Below are 23674 nucleotides of genomic sequence, written 5' to 3'. Positions count from 1 at the left end.
CAAAAGTCAAAATCCAACCACTGAAAAAACTTTTTTTGAAATTACTGTTAATATACAATTTCATAATCTAAAAACTTTGGATTTTTTTTACCACCGGAATTTTTTCATTTTTGATTAGAAATGAACAGATTTTCTTAATTTTTCAATCTTTTAGGTTGACCCTTATACGCCATTGTACATAATGTTTCAAATCATGATTTACAAAATATACACATATATGTACATTTAATTTTGACAACGTCAGAGCAGACAGGGCCCTGCCCCCCCGAGATCTTTGGCTCAGCAGTCCGGCTTGCAAATCTAGATCAGACAGCTTGTATTTTTATTATAAATCCAATGCAAGATGGCAGGCTACAATCAGTGTTTATCTGTAGAGTCTGTATCAGACAGCACTTGCTCTACTTCAGCTGTAATGAGACAAGTGTGGTTTTTATCCGTGAACAATTCCATACTCGGTTGTTTACCAATAAAAATATTGATGCAGTTGGCAAATTAAGGCTCCAGTCCTGTCCTGGTGTAGTCTATGTCCGAAATATGTTCACAAAGCCAAGAGAGGAGAAGATATCCTCTTTCCCTCAGATGTAAACTTTAAGCAACTGCTGCTACAGCTAGCTTGTTGAGGGTGCTGCTGGGGCGGATCATTACACCCCTACTAGATGCTAGCATTAAACTGATATGACACAATGGATAAAAACTGGCTACTGTTATCTGTTCACGACACATTATTTGCAGATTGGCAACTGTGAATGGGGATGATGCAAGTCAGTACCAATGCTAAACCAGGGAATTAGTGTATCCCATTAAATGAATCTGTTGCATATTTTTTAAGGTTTGCACTGCAGCCTACATGAATCTCAGGTTTTACCTTTAAGGTGCATCTTAATCATTTTCGATTAGCTTAAAAATAAAGTACAGCTACTTGACTGGCAATCTGCAAGTCAAATTGAGGTCCTTTCTTTTTTAATGTTTTGTTGCTGCAGACGGCTGTGGACTCACTTTGCTCTAACTGCTCAAACTATTAGTCTGTGTCATTAGTATGTGTATTATGATCATAATAGATGTTGATGTATATCTAAGAGCTGCTCAACCTAAACTACTTCATGTAAAAATGCAATTCAATAGCCATTATAGTTGTTAATGTTTATATCAGAATAGCTAGTCTATTATTAAACCTTCATGTTATCACTAATGCATAAAATACCTAAACATTAATATTGCCATTATAACCATAAACCTGCTTTATTCATCTGTGTTGTTGTTTTCCTGGTTCTGTCCCTATTGTTGTTTTTTCATTTGTTCGTCTCCTCCAGTCCCTGTATGACCAACTCTGTCGTGGCAGATGAGTGTGGTTTTGCTCGAAGTTTCGTCCTGTAATAAGGACGTTTTTACTCGCCACTGTGACTTGCTTAATGTTACAAAGTGCTGTGCTCATGGTGGATTAATGTCAGGTCTTTGTAAATAATAAACTTAAGAGTATGACCTAAATCTGCTTATTTGTAAAATGTTTGAGACAACACTCACTACAAACATTCACATTCATTGATGCAAACAGACTGACTGATATTGAAGGTAATTCAAACATCAACATTACATTAACTGTTCCTTTTCTGGTTTAGTTTAGAGTCTGGTTTAGAGGCAAAGAGAAGGAGCACCCTCAGATATTCTGAAAAAAAAAGAGTCCCTATCACACTTCTAGAGTTTGGAAGAGATTTCAAGTTTGGCAAGACACTGTTGTGTGTCGTTACAGTTGCTAAGCTTCAAGTGGACATTCACTCTTTGGAGGAGGAGCTCAAGAAGCAGTCGACTGTAGAGGAAGGGCACAAAGCAAAGCTGGATGTCCAAAAGGCCACTAGAAGCAAGCAGCTGTGCACGTGTTCAGAATATATTTGTCATAAGATGCAGATGCTACAACATTGATCATCAGATTGCTTCCAAGCAGATTTCAAACCAAAGAATCAAAACCTGAAGAAAAATCATGTAAAATTAACAAAATGATTGGGTAAAAAGCGAGAATAATTTAAAGAAAACTCAAAATTTGCACCAGAAGCACCAAAGCCAAGCAGATTGAAATCAGAGTTGGATTGCCCAGGTGTGGTCATGCAGGGGAGAGTAAAAATAAAAGGATCAAAGCCCTGAGGTGGTTACAGAAGGGGTTGTAGAGGCATGCAGCATTCGTGTTGAAGCATGCAGGGCCGCTGAGCAGCTCAGTATCAGTCTGCACAGCCAACAAAAAACAGGAGAGGGATTGGGAGGGGAGAGGAGTAGAGTTTCTGACCTGTGGCTCCTTACAAGATGCGACGCTCTTCCTCCGGAGAGAATTATAAAATCCTCAAGCTAGGGAGGGGGAAGAAGACAGAAAGATCAGACAAGACAGTTATGTAGAGTGTGTGTTTGCCTGCAGGAGGGAGGAAGCTGTATGTGCGTGTTTGAGTGAACATGTGTCGTGTGTTAAGCTGTCTAGCCCCTGGTTAGACAGATAGCATGATGAATCAATGAAAATACAATAAATCAGCCATTAAAGAGCATGTACAAAAACATAAGCATCTTTTGTTACCCATCCTTACGCACACACACAAAAAAATAAGAGAGAAATGCATTCTGGGAAGGACAAAACAATTACACAGATTTAAATATCCACAGTCAACTAAGCCAATGATATCATATGAAGTCTGTAAGGGTACTGTGCTAACTTTTTATAACCAAGGACACATGAAGTGAGAGCAGCCATATGATAAACATTATCTTGTGTGAGGAACCTGAGATCTCTGCTGCTGTTTTCATTTCCTCTTCTACCTTTTTTTCTCTACTACAGAGGTCTGCCTGTATTAAAGTTTGTCTGAGATATTGGAGCACAAATTTAAGACCGCGAGCGGCCGTGTCTGTGGATCAACCAGATGTAAATACAGAGAAAGCCCCGCTCCCCCCAGCCTTGATCTAAGTGGGTTAATCCCCAGGGAGGCCGGCTGCAGCCAATCCTTAAATCTGCCCAACTTTTATTCTAAGAACAAGTCGCACGGTTTATACAATGAGAAACTTCATGGAGAAATTTAGAGAAATATGGCTAAAATTCAGCTTTTTCTCATATGCAGCTTTCAGATTATGCCAAGTGAGTTTTAATAAACACTTTTCTCATGCAAATGAAACATGCTTTTTGGAAAACCCCGACTTCCTGTCAAAGCAAAGAATGAGAACTTCTGCACAAAATGCATTCCCTTGACTCATATTTCTGCAAAACAAGTTATGACTAAAAATGCAAACAGAAAAAATGACAAATGGGTAAAGGTTGTCATGGCTCTTATTTTATTGATCAAAATCAATTGAAAGCATTGAAGCTTTTAGCACTGCATCTACTTTGAAAAATGGATGTGTGGGGGAGGAATAAATCCACCGAAAAATTGCAAGCTAACTCCTACACACCATCTAAATCAGTGGTTCTCAACTGGTGGGCCAGGGCTTGTAAGGGGGTCACAGAGCTGCTCTCAGTGGCTCATGGATGTGCCTAAAAAAAGAATTGTAGCAAAAGTCTGTGTAGGGAAGCCCTGAGTTGACATGCATCCATTTGTTTTATTTTATGCCATTTTGCCCTGATAATGAGTACACTTTGGTTGATTTCTAGCCTTTTTCCCCCTCATTATCTTAGGATAACAAAGCTGATTTTTACATGATACTATGAAAACATACCAACATTTACATGCCATTACAGGAAAAAGTGTACAACACTGATTCAAGTGGTTGAAAATTCTCATTAAGAAAGAAGTGGTGGGTGCTGAGACTAGACCAGTTGAGATTCACTGCTCAAAATGTCACTTTTCTTGCAATCTAGACCACCTGCAGAGGCTTTCTTGCAGTTTTTGATAAGAGACAACTGGAAAGTACAACATTTTGGCAGCTTATGACCTTCCTTTTTGTTGCTGTGGTATCAAAACTGGTATCAATGGGGTGCAGGTGCCTAGTGCTTCAGTGGTGCCCCATACGCAGGTTGCCTGGGTTCAAGTTCTGCCTGTGGCTTCTTTCCTGCATGTCATTCACTCTCTCATCCCTGTTTCTGACTATTAACTGTCCTATCAACATAACAAAGACATTAGTTATATTATATTTTGCACCTTAACTCACACATGCTTCTTCTATTATTCCAAAAATATTTATAAGTTATAATAATATTCATACTACAATACCAAACTGCCCTGTTATATGGGCATTTCTGTATAATCTATTAATCTTGCTCATTAATAAGGCACATAAAGCATTCTATGTCACTTTATACAAACATGTGTCACTTTAACTACTACTGACTGCATAGAATGCTAATTATATATACCTACTGTTTTATTCAGTTTTTATTTATGTTGCTTATTCTTATTCTGTTCAATTGTATTTTGAAACTTTTCTCCTTTGTTGTGTTGCCGTGATGCCAAAATTTCCCCTCTGGGTATCAATCAAGTATCAACCTATCTTATCTTATAAAACGCCCATAAATACATCTAGAAAAGTAGCAATTCCATTTATTTCTACTAGCATTTAATCAATTCTACATTTCTCGTGTCTTTACAACCTGACCATTTTGAAACAGAACACCAAATGCCCTGATCAACTGCCATGCCATGATGACAGTTCCTGTTAAATAGGCTGATTAAAAACCAATGTGTTATTTTAGATCAGTGGTTCTCAACTGGTTAGACATCAGGACCCACCACCACCTCCATAAGAGAAATCACGACCTCAATTTTGAAAAGTGTTAACCTTTGATTGAAAAAATTTGCAGTTTAAACCCAAAATGAATTAAAAAAAACCTATTAAAAACAGACACGGAACTGGACAAATCATTAGCCTCATAGCATAACTGCTTAAGTCATATTTTAAGGTTTTATATCTTATTTCAACCCATTTTCCTGAGACAACACGGAAGTTTGGTAATCTCTCAAGTAATTTCCTTGTTTTCTTGGAAAAACCAGCTGTACAATCCAAAGACAGGGAGACAAATGAGTAAAAATGTCAAGACAAATACTGACATTTACTTGTCCTCATTGAAAAACCAAAGCTTTGTGCAACATGCTTTCTTCCTTGCATGCATTCGTGACCTACTGGAAAGAGCTTCACAACCAACTTTTGGGTCCCAACCCACCAGTTAAAAACCACTGATTTAGATGATATCAATATCACGTTTCCATTGATCATTTAATGCTGTTCAATTAAAAAGCTGAGTAATAACAGTAAAAATTCCAGAGATTTAATGCCCTTAAAAATCAATCATGACAAAGAAAAGCCTTAAATCTTCCTAGACTATACACCGAAATGTTCCTTTAAGATAGCATGGCTCCAACACAAATAGTTGTGGATTCCTTCGCTGTTTATCCACTAATTTGGATGCCCATTGTGGCTCTAAAAATCTTGACCTGATGTTGACACTAGATCTCTTTAAAGCTGTTACAATTCACCCCCAGGCAAACATCAACATGGACCAATTATACCTATTAGCTAACCAGAAATATTTTACCTCAAACCACACATTTTAAGCTTGTAGTGGAGCAGGAGGAAAGTTTGCCTGACAACCAAAATAACTGGGATTTTTTATTTTTTATTTTTTTTTTTATTTTTAGGGGAACATTAATATCAAAGCCAAAATGTGTGCCTGTCCATGTAGTCAATGTTTGGATGTTTCACTGGATAAGCAAGAACTTTAATCTGTTGGTAAATCTACATGAAATGTCAGAAGGATCACCAAATCCAACCAGCTTATGGTTTGACATTAACATTGCTGCAGCTTTAAAACTAGCATGAAAAAGATCCTAAATTATTATCAATTACCAGGGGAAAACTTCAATTGATTCCATTAAATTAAACAGCCACACAGCTGCAACAGGAGTTGGTTTATATTCTGCTAAAAGGAGGCATAGATTAAAAAAAGAGAAAATTTCACTTATTTCATGGAAGATCAAACCTCTCACAAAAACAAGTAGGTTTTAAAGCAAATGTGTGTCAGGGCCTGTAACATTTTGTGCCGTGTCAGCACGTGAATTATGCATCACTAATGAATCGATGCGAGAACAAAGACTTTGTGAATAATCTGCATCAGCAGGAGCAGCAGAACAGTCAGCTGGAAAGATTCTTTAGCTTTCTTTCTGGTTCATGGAAACGAGAGTGAGTAAGTCTAAAGGAAAGTAGAAATCTTCTTATGGCCAATGTGACAGATGGTTGGGTCTCCATTCACAACACTTTCCAGTCTGTTCCCTTAGACTGCCTCCCTTTACAACAAGGCTGAATACATTCTCCCTGCACAAGTACACACGCTTTATTCCCACATTCCTCTACAGTCCAACTCTGTTTGAGTGGAAAACATGGGCTTACATATTTATTCTGCATGGACTACAGTTCAGATTGTGGCTCATGGTCAATTTCCAACAGTGAATGAACTTGGGTGTTCAAAAACTAGTCATAAGAGCTTCTTAAGATTACTCATTTAATTATGCTGAAATAGCATCAAATACTGTCCCAGGACAAGGAGACAAATCTCCCAGACACCCGAATTGAGGTCACCAAAATCAACCTAAATATTCAGATTCATTAGCATTTGCTTTGGTGGGGGTAAGCTACTGTAATGCAGGCCCCCTGCGCTACTGTATAAAAGAATAATCAGATTATGTTAAGCAGAGATGATACACTACCAACTAGTAACACTGGCAGTTCACGTACAACCGATGATCTTAAGACTAAAACACTGTGGACGAGCACCAGCATCAACAGTATGCAACTGTCCATTACCCCTTGTTTCTGCTTATGCACGGCTATGGAGTCAGTTGCAAGTCCACCAAGTCCTTTGGGAATCTGGCAAAACTCCTCCCCTCTGCAATGTTTTTGTCCAGAATAAGCTGAGAGTACAAAAACATATCAGCAGTAGATTTCAGAGACTGTATGACAGTGCTGATGCAAGTGTGTTGGTCTTGCCTTAAACTTCACAAAAGTATCTGTATAAACGTTGATATTTACATCCGATAAAGGCTAATATTCAAAGCTGACATATTGGTATCCATCCAAGTATATTTTCATAGTTGCGGATGCAAATAATACACTTTCTAGCTTATATCTGATGCAGATAATATTGCATCCCCCCAATGATTCTCTATGTTTTTCCATATTCTCCCATAGTCTTGCTCAAACACCCAAAGAAAAAAAATCACGTATGCAAGCGAGCACAAATACGCGACACAACAAGTCCTGCCTGCCGCCCTCCTTTGACGGCATCAATGGACCACTGGGAGAAGATGACAGTCACCAAAGATTGATGAGCCCGAGGCCAAAGGGTTCATCCCCCTCGACATCCTTAGGAAACGCTCTGACTCGGCTTCCTTCGGCTCCCACAAAACCCAGTGACAGCTGATACAAACTTTTTACTATGCACCCACGAATCCCAGTGACACCAGTGACACCAAGCCTTCACATCTCAATACAGGACTTCCTGAGTGGGAGTCGAGCCCAGCCGTGCCCCCAAACTATGCCCTTGGTGACACCGTGGTCTGGAGAGGGGACGAAGAGGAAGTGGGACGTCACGGGTCTGGGTTTTTTTTAATTGATGAGTGGACTTGAATGAGGACTGGGCAAAGCTGGCCTTTTGAAGGCTCTTAAAGCCAGAACAAATTTATTAATAGACCTACTTCAGAAACCAGGCCTTTGGTAAACATTCTGACAGGATCGGCTATTGAGCTCTCTCCACTGTGACACCTGATTTTCCCCTGAGCTGATAAAAAGGTTTGAGCTGGGCTTTTATAGGATCTAATGACCAACACAACTCCACTTCTCAATAGTACCCTGTCGCTTACATGACTGGTGAATATTTCAGATTCTCATTTAAAAAAAACCCTCTAATTTCTAGATAACCTTGGCAACGTTAACATTTTTACCATGAATCCATCAGATTCTTTTGAGTCTATGTGCTAAACTGGTCAAATGGTGCAAGTATCAAAAGTACAGCTCATGCCAGCAGGTTCATCATTTGCTTTGCATGTATTGCATAGGGTGAACATTTGAGGACATTCTCAGGTCTCAGAGCAATAGACATCAGAAGGAAAGGAGTCAGGAAAAAAAGGCATCAGGTCACAGAAAAAGGGTGTCAGGAAAAAAGGCGTCAGGCCTCAGTTTCCAAGTCCTGTCGGCTTTTTTCCTGAAACCTTTCTTCCTTTTCCCTTTTTTCTGACACCTTTTTCCTGACCTCTCCTTCCTGAGACCTTGCACCATTTTTCCTGTTGCCTTTTTTCCTGAGACTTGATGCCTTTTTTCCTGCCCTTTTTTGCCTGATGGCTTTTTTCCTGATACCTGCTGCCTTTCTTCCTAACACCTTTTTTTCCTGAGACCTAACGCCTTTTTTCCTGACCTCTTTCTTACTGAGACTTAGTACTAATTTACTGATGCCTTTTTTCTTGAGACTTTATGCCTTTTTCCTGACGCCTTTTTGCCTTGTGGCTTTTTTCCTTAGACCTGATGCCTTTTTTCCTGATACTCTTTTTTCCTAAAACGTGATGCCTTTTTGCCTAATGGCTTTTTTTCCTGAGACCTGACGCCTTTGTTCCTGACGCCTTTGTTCCTGATGCCTTTGTTTCTTAGACCTGACACCTTTTTTCCTGATAACTGATGCTTTTCATATGGCACCTGACACCTCACTCCAAGACCTGAGGATGTCCCAAAATGTACACTGTAATAGAGTCACAAAATAGGGCCTTTCACAAACTAAGGATTTAACCTGCTTTGGCAGAAAGAGCATCACTTTAGTAGGAAAGCTAAGGAATCACTATTGTCAGTTTTAGTCATTCCCTGGCAGGACATTTTTGAGCTGATCCATTTCAGATCTTTGGCGATTTAAATCTGGACCAAAAAAGGTGCAGTTTCAGAAATTACAACCAAATGAACACTTCTTAATTTTATGCTCAGGTATGGTTGTATTTTGATGTAGCTAATGAGAGCATTTCAAAAACTGTTGAATGCTGGTGATCAGTAAAGAGAAGGAAAATGCGATAATTAATCTACAAACAGACATCAGTTTTCTGATTAAACCACACAACAAAGAGCTGTTTATCTAACAAGCACGTCCAACTAATCCATCCATTCACTCTTTAAATGTCTGTTCTCTGGAGGGTTGTGATTCTGGCAAACCATCTGGGAGTTGAGAAGATCTTTAACTGCAGTGCGTGTTAGATTTTGTGTAAGTGACGTTTACAAAGCTCTTAACCAGCCTCTGATAATGGTTTTTAAACCCTCGCTCCCCTGAGACTGACATGAATACAGACACATGAGCGACCTTGACTGATGCACATACACAAAGCAAACAAATCTACAGAGGACTGGGAAAAGGCCTCATCCTTATGACAGAGTGATCGTTCCAGCAAAAGCCCCCCGACCCCACCTTATAGTACACACTCACTCATCTGTGCAGCCACCCTTACTGTCTGTCTACAAACATCCCGAGTCTCTGACAGTCCTGTCAGCGTGCGGCACCACAGGTGGGGGAGGGAAGAAAAACGAGAGGGACAGAGGAAAAGAAAGAAAACAAGGCTTGCTATGAGAGAGGATATTTGAGCGTGTGGATTCATACAGTGCTAGAACAGAGAGAAGAGAGAGGACAAAAGAGGAGCGAGGAGGAAGGAGTGGGAGGAGGATTCTCCTTGTGGAAAACAAGAAGGCAACGGCTGCATAAAGAATAAGGAACGTTTGGTTTGAGGGCTCATTGAATGTTATACTTTCCATCTTGCTTTTGTTTTATGCCTCTCACAAAAGAGAACAGTCACACAGTCAAGAGTTTAGATTGTTTTAGGCAACATGAGATGCAATTTTTTTTGTCATGAGGCATATTTTCACGCGATTTAATTCTCTCTAAGCATTTGCGCTTTGTCTGGATGTCCTACTTTCCTACATGATGCAATACAGGGAACCCTTGTGCAAATCATTTTGGTAAGAATAAAAAACATAACTGGGTGAAATTCCTGCTCATTTAAATCCAATATGGATGCATGCGCTCTGTACTTTGCACACACATACACGTAAAGCAGAGTATTCAAAAGGATTATGCAGGATTGAATTTGAACAGAGAGAAATCCCCAACTACAAGCTCTAAAGAGCAAATCTGGCTTTGGAAACTTTCCTCAGAGCATCCTGGTACAAAGGGAGGTTCAACCTGAAATCCTGTCAAAAAAACATGTTTATTTTTGGAGGATGCAGGAGCACATGGAAACTGATGATGCACAACTATTTTAGGAAGCAAAGGTGATAATTGTGAACCGGATGGTCACATGGATTTTAGTTGAAAGTGTCAGGAAAAACAAAAGCGTCCTTCTTGTTCTACAACTCCAAAAAGGTTGGCACTGTGCAAAATGTGACTTAAAACAGAATGCAGGGATTTGCAAATCTCACAAATTTTCACAATAGAACATAAACAACATATCAGATAAGAAATTTTATCAACTCACCAAAACGTAAGCTCATTTTGAATTTGATGGCAGCAACACATCTCAAAAAAGTATGGACAGGCCAACAAAAGGCTGGATGAAGGCTATTGAAAAACAGCTGGAAGAGCATTTTGGAACCAATTTCTTTAACTGGCACAGATCAGTCACATGACTAGGGATGGGTACTTTTCGCATTTGAAGCAGTACGGTACTGATTCCTGGTACCTGTGAACCGATACTGGTACACAATGGTACCAATTTTTTTGGTACTTTTGAGTGTGAATAATATACAATAATAAATGTTATATAACCTCATAACTTCTGAATTTTCAACAGCAAAACACTATCAAATATTAGTGTTTTAAAAAAAGTGTTTTTAAAAAATTATTCCAACATGGAAAACCTAAACTACTTTAACTACCCAGTGTTTGTTCTTTATGTTGCACAAATTAAAATCCAGCCCACTACCTCCTATTCCTCTAATTTCCCCTCTTGGAAAATATGTGTTGGGGTCCATGGAGGGAGAATAAGTTTAAAACAAATGAACAATAGAGTATGGAGTCAAAATAACTAACTAACTAAATAAATAAATGGTATAAAATTTTACTGATTAAAGTATTACAAATGAAGGTAAACAAACTACTTCCTCTACCATGAACTACATGTACTGCACATCTTCTTTCAGCCATGCTTGTTTTGTTGATTCAGTTAGCTTGCTACTGACGTCATTACTCACGTGCATGCAATGCTGTGTTTGTGTCTGGCATGGAAAATTGACTCCTCTTCCACTCTCTTGCAGTCACAAGGATGCGTTTAGGTACCGAAACATGGTACCGTTTGATTTTACATGAAGGTACTCGGTAGTACTGACAGAATTCGGTCGGTGCCTAAAAAAGTACAGAATTCTGTACCCATCCCTACACATGACTGGGTATAAAAGGAGCATTTTATAGAGGTTGAGTCTCTCAAAAGTAAGTTTCACCAATTTGAGAAAAACTATAAAAAAATATAGAACAATCTCAGCAAAACTTTAAAGACTTTGAATATCCACCATCTACAGTGCATAATATCATCAAAAGATTCAGAGAATCTGAGAATCTGTAGAAATCTCTATGTGTAAGAAAAAAAGGCTGGAACTCAGTATATGATGCTGGTGATCTTTGGGCCCTGGGTGGCTGAAAAACATACATGAAATTGTACTGGACGTAACTGCATGGACTCAGGAACACTTCCAGAAAACACTATCTATCAACACAGTTTGCCAAGCCTTACAAAAAAAGCTGTATCGTGCAAAAGAGAAGCCATGTGTGAACACCATCCAGAAACACTGGTGCCTTCTCTGGGCCAAAGTTCATTTAAAATGGACAGGGGCAAAATGGAAAACTGTTCTGTAGAGGGAGCATCCATCTGGTATAAGCGCACAGCTCAAAAGCCTGCATCTCTGATGGTATGGGGTAAGTGCCTATGGTGTGGGCAGCTTCTGGAAAGGTCCTATCAATGCTGAAAAGTATCTGGTATGGTCATTTTCAAGGCTGGCCTTTCATATTTCCTGAAGACAACACTTAACTTTGTACCACATCCATCAGAATAGCATGGTTTCACAGTAGAAGAGTCCAGGAGCTCAACTGTTCTGTCTGCAGCCCGGACCTTTTACCAATAGCAAACATCTGGAGCATCATAAAGGAAAAATCCAGCAAAGAAGACCCAGGATTGTTGAGCAGCTAGAATCCTACATCAGACAAGAATGGGACAACATTCCTCTCCAAAAACTTCAACAACGTTTACAGAGAGGGGATGCTACAGAATGGTAAACATGGCCGTGTCCTGACATTTTTGAGATGTTATGCTGCCAACAAATTCAAAATGAGATAAAAACTCTTCATTTCCATCATTTAATTCCATATGATTATATTATATTTACATTTTTTTGCACAATGCTTTAGCTTTTTGGAGTTGGGACTGTAGAACAAGAAGGAAGCTTTTGTTTTTTTCTGAAATTTTCAACTAAAATCCATGTGACTGTCCAGTGCAGAATTTTCACATTTGTGTCCTAAAATAGATTGACGTCATCAACTTCCATGTGCTCCTTCATCCCCCCAAAATAAACATGTTTTTTAGACAGGATTTCAGGTTCAGCCTCTCTTTGTACCAGGATGCTCTGAGGAAAGGTTCCAAGCCAGATTTGCCCTTAAAGCTTGTAGTTGGTTGAATGTTTCTGCAGACTAGCGTATTTCTGGGAATGCCAATTGGAATGCATGAATCTACAGGAATGTCCACTGATATCCTGCTATGTGTAAATGTTTGCTCATGACTGAGCGAGGGAAAATAAGGGGGGAATTTGTGTGAGTGTGTAAGCGAGAAAATAAGAGGCCGTCTTCTTCTGCCTTTGTATGAATCTTAAGTAGTCCCATGTCGAGGGAGGCTTTGTTTGCTGTCACCGTCGGGGGGCACGTCCTCCAACTTTTCCCCTCACTTCCCCTTTTGGCATAACATTTATCATTCTTCTCCAGTGAACAATCATTCTACAACATGGACTAGCATCAGACGCACAATAAAGTACCGCCCTACCCTCCCTCTGGCCCCCCTCTTTCTAGGTTGCCGGGATACCTTTCATCCAATGGACAGCTTGTCAACAACATCATCACTTACTTAGAAACTTTCTCTTCACTCTCTCTCTCTTTGATTTGGTGCAGCAGAGGCTTATTAAAAAATACTGCAGCTTCTCTCCTTAAATTAAAGTCTCAAGAGAACATTTTTGCTTGTTTTCTTTTTATGCTGCATCCAAAACACTTAAAAAAAACGTCCAAGATTTAATGTCTGGCACTGCAGAAATTGTAATGCATCCTTTAAGGGAATGGCCGAAGTTGTGCAACCTTCTAATTTGCAAGAGAAATTCCCCTCTGGACAAATATAGCATTATCCAGCTCTGCACGATACTTTATGCTGGCATTATAGAGTGCTAATGTTAGCTTGGAGAGCTACCCTGAGGCCTGATTCATAGAAAGAGTGAATGACTCACCAGATCTCCAGCCTTTTACCCCTTTTCTCTGGCTCTCACAATGGTGGACAGGTGCATTAGCAATAAGAGGAGAGATGACGTAGGTTGACTAACACTGAATCACATCCACCTCATTTCCTCTACCCAGGAACCTTCACAAAAAGCGTATGAACCTCTGTGATTCAGCACTGTAGTCTGAAAACAACCTGTTTCTTCTGTTTTGTTGTGGGCCAAACTTTTTTCCCTGCAACTCAAACTCATAAAAGCTCCAAACTTGACTGTATTTGCACCTATCCATTTCAGCTGACCGGCCTGCACCCGCTTATTCCGCTTCTTATGAATGCTGATGGCAGATTATTTTGCTAACTGCACCCAAATTCTCCATCTTCTATAGATTAAATCCAAAAGAAACACAGCGCCAAGAGACAATGGTGATGCTGACAAAAGAAACAAAAAGAGATAGGGTGCACGGAGAAATGAAAAGGGGGAAGGGAGAAATGAAGGAGGAACCAAAATAGAGGAAAAAAAAAGAAGGAAAGGGTTTACTGCAAAGGCTGAAACCCCTTTAAATGACTGTGTTTTGTCAGGGAAATGAAGAGCAGCTACCAGCAGCAGCAACATACCAGCACAGTGAACACGAATGCAAATCAGCCCTGATGCAAATGTTATACGTCTTCAGGGGGCAAAACAGACTGTCTTTATACCAACCTCTCCCACCGCCCCCAACACAACACACTTCTCTCTGTGCAATCAGAAACCCCCACTTTTCTCCCCCACTGAAACACAAACACTTCCAGGAGACAATCTTGTTCAGAGCAGGAGGAAAGTAATAACATCATCTTCTTATTTCACACTAAACAAAAGGCCTAAGTACACAGGGCTCTTCACACAAAATCAAACAAATGCACACTTCAGAGAAAGATCAATCACTTACTTGTCTGTCATGGCGTCGGCTAGCGAATACTGATTCATTAAAACTGCTTTTTCACTTTTCTTCACACAGTGGGAATCGGTTGAGGCAGAGACCCAAAGAAAGAGGCACAACACCAGTCTGTGAGAGAAGGAAAAATCAGGTTAAGTTTGGAGTGAGTCATTCACACTAGGGCAAGATAATACATCATATCATCATCTAAAATTAAATGGCTTTCATTCAATTGTAACTAAAGCCGTGTTTCCATCAGGTGGTCTGGTTTGATTGAGTATGGTTTGGTATGGTTCGGTGTGCTAAACCCCTAAATAGTGGAAACCACAGACATCTGTACCCTCACTTGGTGGCTAGACTGTCGAGGCTATGCGTGTGATGTCACATGTAGCGCAAGTCTGCTGTTCCAGCCGCTGAGTAGAAAGGATGAGTGACAGAAATGTAGGGAATAAGCAGTAAACAGCTTTATTTCAGCTGAAAGTGCTGTTTCTTTAATAACTACATCTCAGCCACATTAACTGCTGTCAGTACAGATCCTCAGCTGATGTGTACTGAAACGTTTTGTGTCGTACTAGTATGTTAATATGAGAATACTTCTAGTCTACAGTAGTTTATACAACAAAATATGGTTGTGATCTGTACCATGACAATTTGTTACATTAAAAATAAAATAAAAGTTTAACTGGTGTTAAAAACAAACTAGATAAAGTCAGAAATCCTGGGTGTGTTGATCTACTTTTAAAATAGGCTGCAGCCTGAAGTTTAACAAACAGGTTCCACAACCACAGAGCAATCTTTTCACAGGTTACCTAAAGTAAGAAGCAGATTAATAACTAGCTACAATACAGAGAATCAACTGATCTGAAGCGTCATATTCACAAAACTTCAGCACTTCTTCAGTTTCACAAAACTTCATCACAAACCATGCAGATGTGAGCATTGTACTACTGATTTTGTACTTAAAATCAGGACCAGATTGATGTCATGAAACTTGATTTGTGGCCACCTGACATCCACAGACAAGGAAACAGTATGGATCTCTGTCGAGTCCAAATATCCCTAATATAAGCATATTAGTCTGTTTTTCTCCTGTTTTCACCCGCTCCTCACAGAGCAGACCTGGGTGTTCTGCAGTCTGGCTGAGCAGACGTGTCGCGTGTTGAAAGTGATGTCGGTGCAAACCCCTACTGTTGTGAATTTAGCTCTATCCTTTTGGGACGGTTGGTAAGACTGGTATCCTGATGGAGGAGTGCCAAAGAAGCAGAGATGGAAAGTAACTAATGACATTTACTTAAATTACTGAAATTGAGTAATTTTTTGTGTACTTGTACTTTTTCCGAGTATTTTTGTACAATCCCTACTTTTACTTTTACATTAGCATATTTTGGGGGAAGTACTGTACTTAGTTACATTTCAAAAAGCACTGAGTACTGAGTAAAAAAAAAAAAAAAAAAACAACAATAAAAGCCAAAAGAAGGAGGTCTAAGCTTTCTGCCAACAGCAAGAAAATGCTTACAAGTTTGAATTTCACAACACATGGCAGTCAGTGAACGATTCCACATTTCATCCTGTTGCGTTTCACTTTAGATTAAGTCACACGTTATAATAAACAACCTTGTTGGAGATCTATTTCCTCTTGTTAATACTGCATGTAAGGAAAGATCACATTTCACCTTAGAGGCCCCTTTGGGATCACGAGTAGCTACTCGGTACTCAATACTTTACATGACTTACTTTTTACTTTTACTGTAGTACAATAGTCTGGTACGTTTTCCATCTCTGCAAAAAAGTGGGGTGGTGCGGGTTGTTTTTTGGGATCCATTTCAGCTTTTGATCTACAGCAATGCAAAAAAAAAAAGTGGTGCTATGCCGTACCAAACTGAAGCAGACTGCTGGACCTATAAGCAGACTGAACATTTACAGGAAACTCTAGAATATAAGTTGCCCCCATGTTTGTTTTAGGAGTCTCTCAAAGGGGAAATGCTGGTGGTACTACCGCTGCTAATGTGTCTATCTGACATTGTTTGCCTACAGATGATGTGATCTCATGCTTAGTCGTGTCAAACAAATTGTGACTGCTCTGATGTTTTTCTTTCCTTTCAACTAGAGGACTAATCTGAATAAAACTTTCATTTAATAATTCAAGATCAGTCCTCTAGGAACACTGCCATAATGTAAAGTTGCAAACAGTAAATTTTGTCTGTTTTAATCGATTTGTGAGTAAAAAAAATAATTAGCATAGCCTGAGGCTACACATTCAGTGCTCATAATAATCAGGAAACAATCTGAAACCAAACACTGTCTCTCAACCATCAATTTTAATGTCAATAAAGCCAAGAAAAAAAAAAAAACGATTCTGTGTCATAACGATTTGCACTTACAGTTGCACATTCCTAGCCACTAATAAATGCAACAAATTGATAAATACTGATAAAGCCAGTGCTATTTTTGTGGTCTAGATCATTGAGGAGGCCTTGACTGAGTCCTGGGTCCCAATTTTAACTGCTTTTCTATCTATAGGCACATTCTTTTGTTTAACATGTATGTAGGTCAGACAAATAGACAGTTCACTCCTCTCTGATGAGAAACAAAAGATGAGACTTAATCACTTCTATTGTGACTGAAACTGCACATCAGCAAAGATGCCCCCCCCCCCCAAAATGAAGCAGCAAACAGGACTAGGTCCATACTGGCACTGCAGTGAACTTTGCAGACATGCTTCACTTGCTCACAATTAGCCAAGCAAGGCCCAGGTCTCCTTCAACTTTCTGGGGGATACTGTTACCATGGTTACCAAGGCAGCCAACCAGCCAGCCAGTCAGCTAGCATAAATAGGAGTGCACCGAGAAATCCTCTGGGTAGTGAGGAGATTGTGTGAATTCAAAGCACAGATTAAGAATGCAATGCTTGTGATTAAGGAGCAATCATGACAGTTTTGGATCAGTGCAGCGGTTTATCATTCAAAACAGAATACAGACTTAACCAATGCAGCAAATTTGAGAATTCTATGAACTCATCCTTGCTAATGAGGCATGTTTGGGGAATAGTTTGTTGAAGAATAAAGATGTTAAGTAAAATTTTAACAAAATGCTGGTGTGAGCTGAAGAGGCAGCACTGTCTCTAATGTGCTTGATATGTTTTATTACTTATAACCATGCAAACATGTTTTTAGACAGTTTAAAGGAGTTTGCCTAAATCCAAACCTGTTTTGCAACATAGCAAAAGAAATGCATGTCTTACAAGGGAAACTGGGGTATTTGGGGGGATTTTGCACAAGAAATTCCCCAATTTTTGTTGGTTGGGACTTTTATTTTGGTTGCAGTATGAATATCATCTGATTCCTACCAGCATGACATGTAAGATGAAATTTTGGTTTTGTGGCACCCCTATTTGGGGGTGCACATAAATCAGCAGATGTTCACTGTCAGCATCCTGATTTTTTTAATTTTTAATGAGGAGCCGAGACAAGTCACATCCTGCACCCCGCTGGGTGACGACCAATCTCCCAAACCCTTCAGATTATCTGCCTTTAAACGATTACCAAAGCAGCACATTACTTTCCTAGATTATACCCTCTAATGTGTTAACACACTGGCAACGCATGAATCTGACTTTCCAGAGTAGGATTTAAAGCTCTATAAGCAGATAAAGGTTAGACAGCATTTCATGGAACGTCAAGTACACATAATGGACCTGAAGCAGGAAAGAGAAAGCAGCAAAATCATATGTTTTACCTCTGAATCATGTCAAGTTAATAATCCGAAACTGATTAACTAAAGACGACTTAATAGTTTTATAGCTGTCAGACTCAGCTGAAGGGAGCCACAGGGGTGAAGGAGGGCTCTCAGCTCCACCCAATCCTATCAGCATCAAATGCAGACAGACAGCAGCCACCGGCCTCAGAGGCAAAGGGCGACAGTCTGTCTCTTGATGTGCCTCCTTTTTTCCTGCTTTCCTCTCACCTTTTCCAGACATCAACCCTGAATTCTTAACTTTCTGCCAACAAAACCATCTTTTCTGTTGCTCTCTCTTTATTGTTCACCTGTTTCTTCCATTTCCCTCCTAATAGCAGGTAATTGAGCTTGTTTATGTGCCTGTCTAAAACACAGAAACATGCATTAGCCGAATGCACCCAAGTAATCTCCGGTAATCACTTTAGTTCCATTTCCGCAGGCCTTTCAGCCTTTGTGTTTGTGAAAATTAATTCAAATAGAAGAAGGAAGAAAAACTCCAACATGACAGCTACCTTCAGACACACTTGAATCAATTCAAATGATACATTATAGCGTGACTGGGTCACGAGGGGTTGTCCGGATATTTTTCTTTGTTGGGGTAAAACAAAAGCACTGCTGTACATAAGAATGTAATGGATGAAATGCACCAGCAATGCCTAAAGGAGCTGAACAAGTCAAACTCCAAATGTCATCTCAATACTTTACTGAAATTGGCAAAATATGAAACAGTCTGTGCTGTGCAAATAATATGGCAATCCACCAAAGTATGAGAGCTATAAAGCAAACATGGAACCGTCTGCCATGATGATTTATGAAGGGGTTTCCTGCAAAGCAAGGAGCATTTTTTACCCTGAACCTAAAATGCAAATCCTGCACTTTTAAAGCATGCAATGCTTTTGTTTACCATAAAAAGGGTTGACAAAATTTTGATACAATCTCCTTTATTTCAATAATCAGAAGTATCTATAAATGCCAAAGCCCATCACGTTTTGAACCCAAGGCTGAGGCAAGCACAGAGAGAGCACTGTCTAAATGCACACATGTGCAGGAGTTTACTGGCAATTTCTGGCAATTAAAAACAAGACATTATCCACTAAGTATGTTTACATGCACAGTTAAATTGAGCTATGGTTAAAGAATTATTAGCACATTTAATTAGACTACTGTTCTTGTCCAAGTATTCATGCACAACAGGAAAATTTACTTGTTAATGGGAGCATGTCCACTATGGTAGACAGTCAAAAGCTCCCTTTCCTGTTAACCTTGCTAAGTTGCTAACAGGTTTATAAATTTAAGCTTCAAAATCATGAAAAATGAGGCAGTAAAATCTGCTCTAGGACAGTGTGGGTGTGTCGGTTGAATGAGCTGAAGCCACGCCCACTTGTGAAAAATGTGCAGCTACCTGGGTTGGGGATTAAATTTACTGCTTGGTGGCATAGATCTCCCTATTAAGATATTTTGTGTGACTGTGACTGATAGATTTGAGAAATTCACCTCTCTATGAACAAAAACACAGCATGTACCTGGCCATAAACTGTCAATGAAGGCAGTGACATCAGCTAAAAACAGACTGTACTGAGCTTAACAGCTATATATCACTGCAGCATTAGGGGGTGGGATAATTCCCCATCAAGACTGGTGATGTCTTCAGCTCATATATTTGTCCTGCTCAAATAAAACCAAGCCAGGAAAGAAGTGAACAACTTTCTAAGTATTCAGTCACATATAAATCTCTGTGTTTTCACAAGTTTACAGCAACCTTAGACACAAAGCTGGATTTCACTTTACAGGGGCTTTAAGGCATGTACTGATGCAGATGTTCAAATAATAATTAAGCCGATGGTTGATGCAAATACCAATGTTTTATCCTTACTTTTTTCTGGTGTAGGAGTTCCACTTTTATAACATTTTGTGTCAGGGCAAAAAAACAAATGAGAGTTTGATCAACAGGTCAGTAATTCTGAAAAAATAAATAAATAAATAAAATAAAATAAAATTCAGCAGTTGGGTGTGCTAGATACAAGATGCATGCATTAAACTGATTGGACACAACTGATAAATGCTGGTTATATCTGTCCATACCACATTATTTGCCAATGCATCTGTGCTTCCCTAGTAAAGTAAATCAAACTCCAGCTATGTTATAAAGGTGTGTGAATCCAACTTCAAGAATTTAAATGTCCAGTTTTAGTCAGACTAACATGTACAGAATGCTAGGTGGACAATCGGACGCATCAGTTTAACAATGGTTTCAGCAAATATCAGCCCATTGACAAGCAATGGCTATCAGCATATAATGCAAATGATGTGGGCATGAACCGATGACTGCAGCAGAGGGTTATCTGTTGTGAGGTATCAAATCAATGCTAACATTTAGCACACCTAACAGCTGATTTAGAGAAGAGATGTGTTACTGATCTATGGGATTAAAGTGTTTTCACTGGCGAACATGAGAGAAAATGCTGGCATTGTTTGGGTTTTACACTAAAAGAGGCACTGAAAAGAACACTGGCATCAGTGTTTCATAAATATTATATCAGTATCAGTCCTGTTTTTCTGCAACCGGTGCATCTCTAGTGTATTGCAGCAGAATTTGTTGCTCTCAGATTCAAACAGGTCTCTCTCTATTGTTTCATTTAAACTAGAATGTTATCATTGTTTAAAAGTCTGGTTTCCTGACAGACCAACAACAAAAAACTGAATGCACAGAAGACATTTGCAACAGTTTTCTACGAGGGCACAGCAGAGATAGGGACCCACTCAGGGCCAGAGGAAGCATGTTCTTTAAAGTGGTACATTAGCTCTTGAAAAAAGCAAGCTTTGACACAAAACAACCTTCCTCACATAACAAATGTCTCAGTACCGAGTTAAGGAGAGTAAACTTGTGCACGCTCTAGGAAAATGTGAAATGTAAAAGCTTGGAGAGCAACGCCACTCCTTCCCCTCTCAGGAGAGATTTATGAAGTCCTGACAACAGCCAGCCAGGGGAGGACAAACTTTTCCACATCTAAAGCTGGACTGACACTGCAAATCGTTTGATCTTGAATGTAGATTTAAATCACACTGTACATTTCCAACTCAATTACACTGCGAAGCTAGAACCATTAATCTCTGTGCTAACAGAACAGGAAAATTTACAGGAGCCCCTGCTGGATGCGTCTGGTGGGAATTCCAATGAAGTTTGTCAAAACAAGGCGGCTACATACTCTATAAAGACAGAAAGAGATAAAGCATGGGTTGCTTTATGTAATTATGGGAGGAGAATGAAGAGCACAGGAAACTTGAGTGGGAGAAGCAGATAAAACGATCCTTCTGTGCTGCAGTAAAGTTCAGTTTTTTAGCACTGCAGTGTCAAGACAACAGCATGAAAGACTACTCCTTAGAATAATAGGCAAATGGAATAAGAACAAGCTGGAACAAATCTCTCAGCATGAGCACAATCAGCAACAGAACAGCTACATTTAGGAGAAATTAACATGAATTTCCAAGAACTTCAAGAATCAGGTCAATCTATTGCAAAACAGATCAATGGGGAGGCTATTCAGTTGTCATCGCCCTCTAAAACATGCAGTATATAAGGCTAAATTCAGGGAAATAAAACAGTTTAACCATCTTTGATAATTCCTGATTCTTAATAGTTCCATCACAGGTAAGACAGAGCAGCAGAAAACACAATAAACAGCATAAATATTGCCCCTTTCTCCTTAAAATTCAAATAAAAGCTTATAAATCCAAAGCAAAGCTCACCTAAGTGAACAGTGTGGGATGAACTCAAATACAGCACAGCAGAGTCCCACTCAATGCATCATGAAAACACTGAATAATTCACCTCCCAGTAGCAATTCAGGTAAAAATAGCATGCCCAGTACCGGAGTCTGTATATCCACTGCACTGAGTAAACATCAAAACAGATCTGATCGCTACAGCAGAGGAGAGAGGTGTTGACATTGCGAGATGCCAGCAGTCAGCACGCTGTCCGCACACAGGCTGTCTGCAAGGTAAATCTTACCATAATATGAGAGGGGAGATCCTGCAGGTTGGGAGAGAAGAATCCAGCTCAGCCACTCTGTTATTACTGAGAGTCACCACAGGTTTGCATGACAGATAGAAAAAAATAAATATGATCATCCAGTGCGACTAGTCTGTCATCTCCTCCCTCTCTGCTCCCCCGGTCATGCTCCTTCTTTCTCACAGTCTCCCTCTCTCTCCTTCTATGCTCGATAAACACTAGAAAAGATGAGCACAAGAGGCTGCAGAGACAGTGCTTGCATCAGAGGTCTGGGTTACTTTAACGCATGACAGCAGCAGTCTGCCTCCGTATGACCGTTAAACAAAACAGCCAGCCTTTCCCTCACTGCCACCGCAGTCAATCGCTGCTAGCCGGTGGAGAGCGACAGCGCAGGGATCGCGCCTCTGGAAAGCGTCAATGCACACAATTGCTGAGGAGGGGGAGGGAGAATTTAGGGTGGTGGGTGAGTCGAGGGAAGAGGGGGAAGGGGGTTGAGGTTAGGGTACTGTGCATGTGGGTCTGTGGGAGTGTGTCTATTGTCACAGGGTTGATTTCCCCCCTCGGTTTCAAGTGAGAGGGGGCTGCAGGTCCAGCTGCTCAGCACTGTATTTACTACTGTGTGATGCACCCTCATTTGGCATTATTTTAGATACACTTTGCTTAAAACAATGTGAAAAGTTTACAATAAATCCATTCAGAGTATAGTTAATAAATCTGGGTTTTAATTTGAACAAACTAACAGGTGTTTGGATTTCTAAATGATTATTTTTAGGCTGTAAATCGTTCAGACTGTTGCTACATCTGATATGGACGGTACAAAGAGTAGGGCTGCACATTGCTTTGATCAACATTGACATCACAGCTGTCAATCCCAATAATAAATCTTAAGGAACTTTTTTGTTTTGTTAAAGGTTAATTAAAAAAAAGTTCTGATGCAAGCATCAATGACAAAATCAGCCTGATCACACTGAATCATTTAGCAGAATCCTGACAGCATGCTGCACAATGCTGTGCCACCAAGTGCATTTCAAACTTTATTGGAATATTACTGCCAAGTGTTCAAAAATCACCCAATACAAACTCGGAGCTCAAGAAAGCCCACATCATCTCGACATCATCAGCTCAGTTACTTATAAATGTAACCTTTGCTCCCCTCATCCCTCAACCCTCATCACTACACCCCTCCATTACTTTACCATTTCATCATTTCAATATTAAACTATTCAAACTAATATCTGACTAGTGTGGTCTTTGTTAGTGAAATTACTTTTAAAGCATCTTCACACACAGGCAGTGGTGCTTCTGGTGGCAATGGGCATATACTCTCAAGACATTCATTATAAAAGTGTTCTCATTACACAGCACCACCTTCATGATGGTATTTAAGCAGAAGCTTTGACCTAAACTCCCTCAGCATTTATATGTAGAAGGAAGCAGAGAAGAAAACAAGATGAAGGTATAAGCATGGTGAGTAGAGGTGGGCGGTGAACCAGTAAATTTTTTGCCACAGAATGGATTTCTGCAACACCGTCATCACCGCTTTAAATGCCTATGTTGTGCTGTGATGCACGCACCAGGCAT

At 39.8% G+C, this 23674-nt stretch overlaps 1 protein-coding gene across 3 annotated transcripts in view; it reads right to left on the bottom strand.

Moving 5' to 3' along the window:
* Positions 1-23674, bottom strand: part of sema4d (sema domain, immunoglobulin domain (Ig), transmembrane domain (TM) and short cytoplasmic domain, (semaphorin) 4D) — an 85612-nt gene that overhangs the window by 50727 nt on the left and 11211 nt on the right. For all 3 annotated transcript variants that reach the window (XM_041810806.1, XM_041810803.1, XM_041810802.1), the window contains exons 2-3: positions 14363-14479; positions 2276-2334 (exon numbers count right to left, since the gene is read on the bottom strand). The gene's annotated coding sequence lies outside the window, so the exon portion shown is untranslated. The remainder of the gene's footprint in view (positions 1-2275; positions 2335-14362; positions 14480-23674) is intronic.

This window comes from Cheilinus undulatus, linkage group 17 (assembly GCF_018320785.1).
Source record: "Cheilinus undulatus linkage group 17, ASM1832078v1, whole genome shotgun sequence".
NCBI lineage: Eukaryota > Metazoa > Chordata > Actinopteri > Labriformes > Labridae > Cheilinus > Cheilinus undulatus.
The sequence above is the reverse complement of the archived record's forward strand: the minus strand, read 5'-3'. Positions and strand labels throughout refer to the sequence as shown.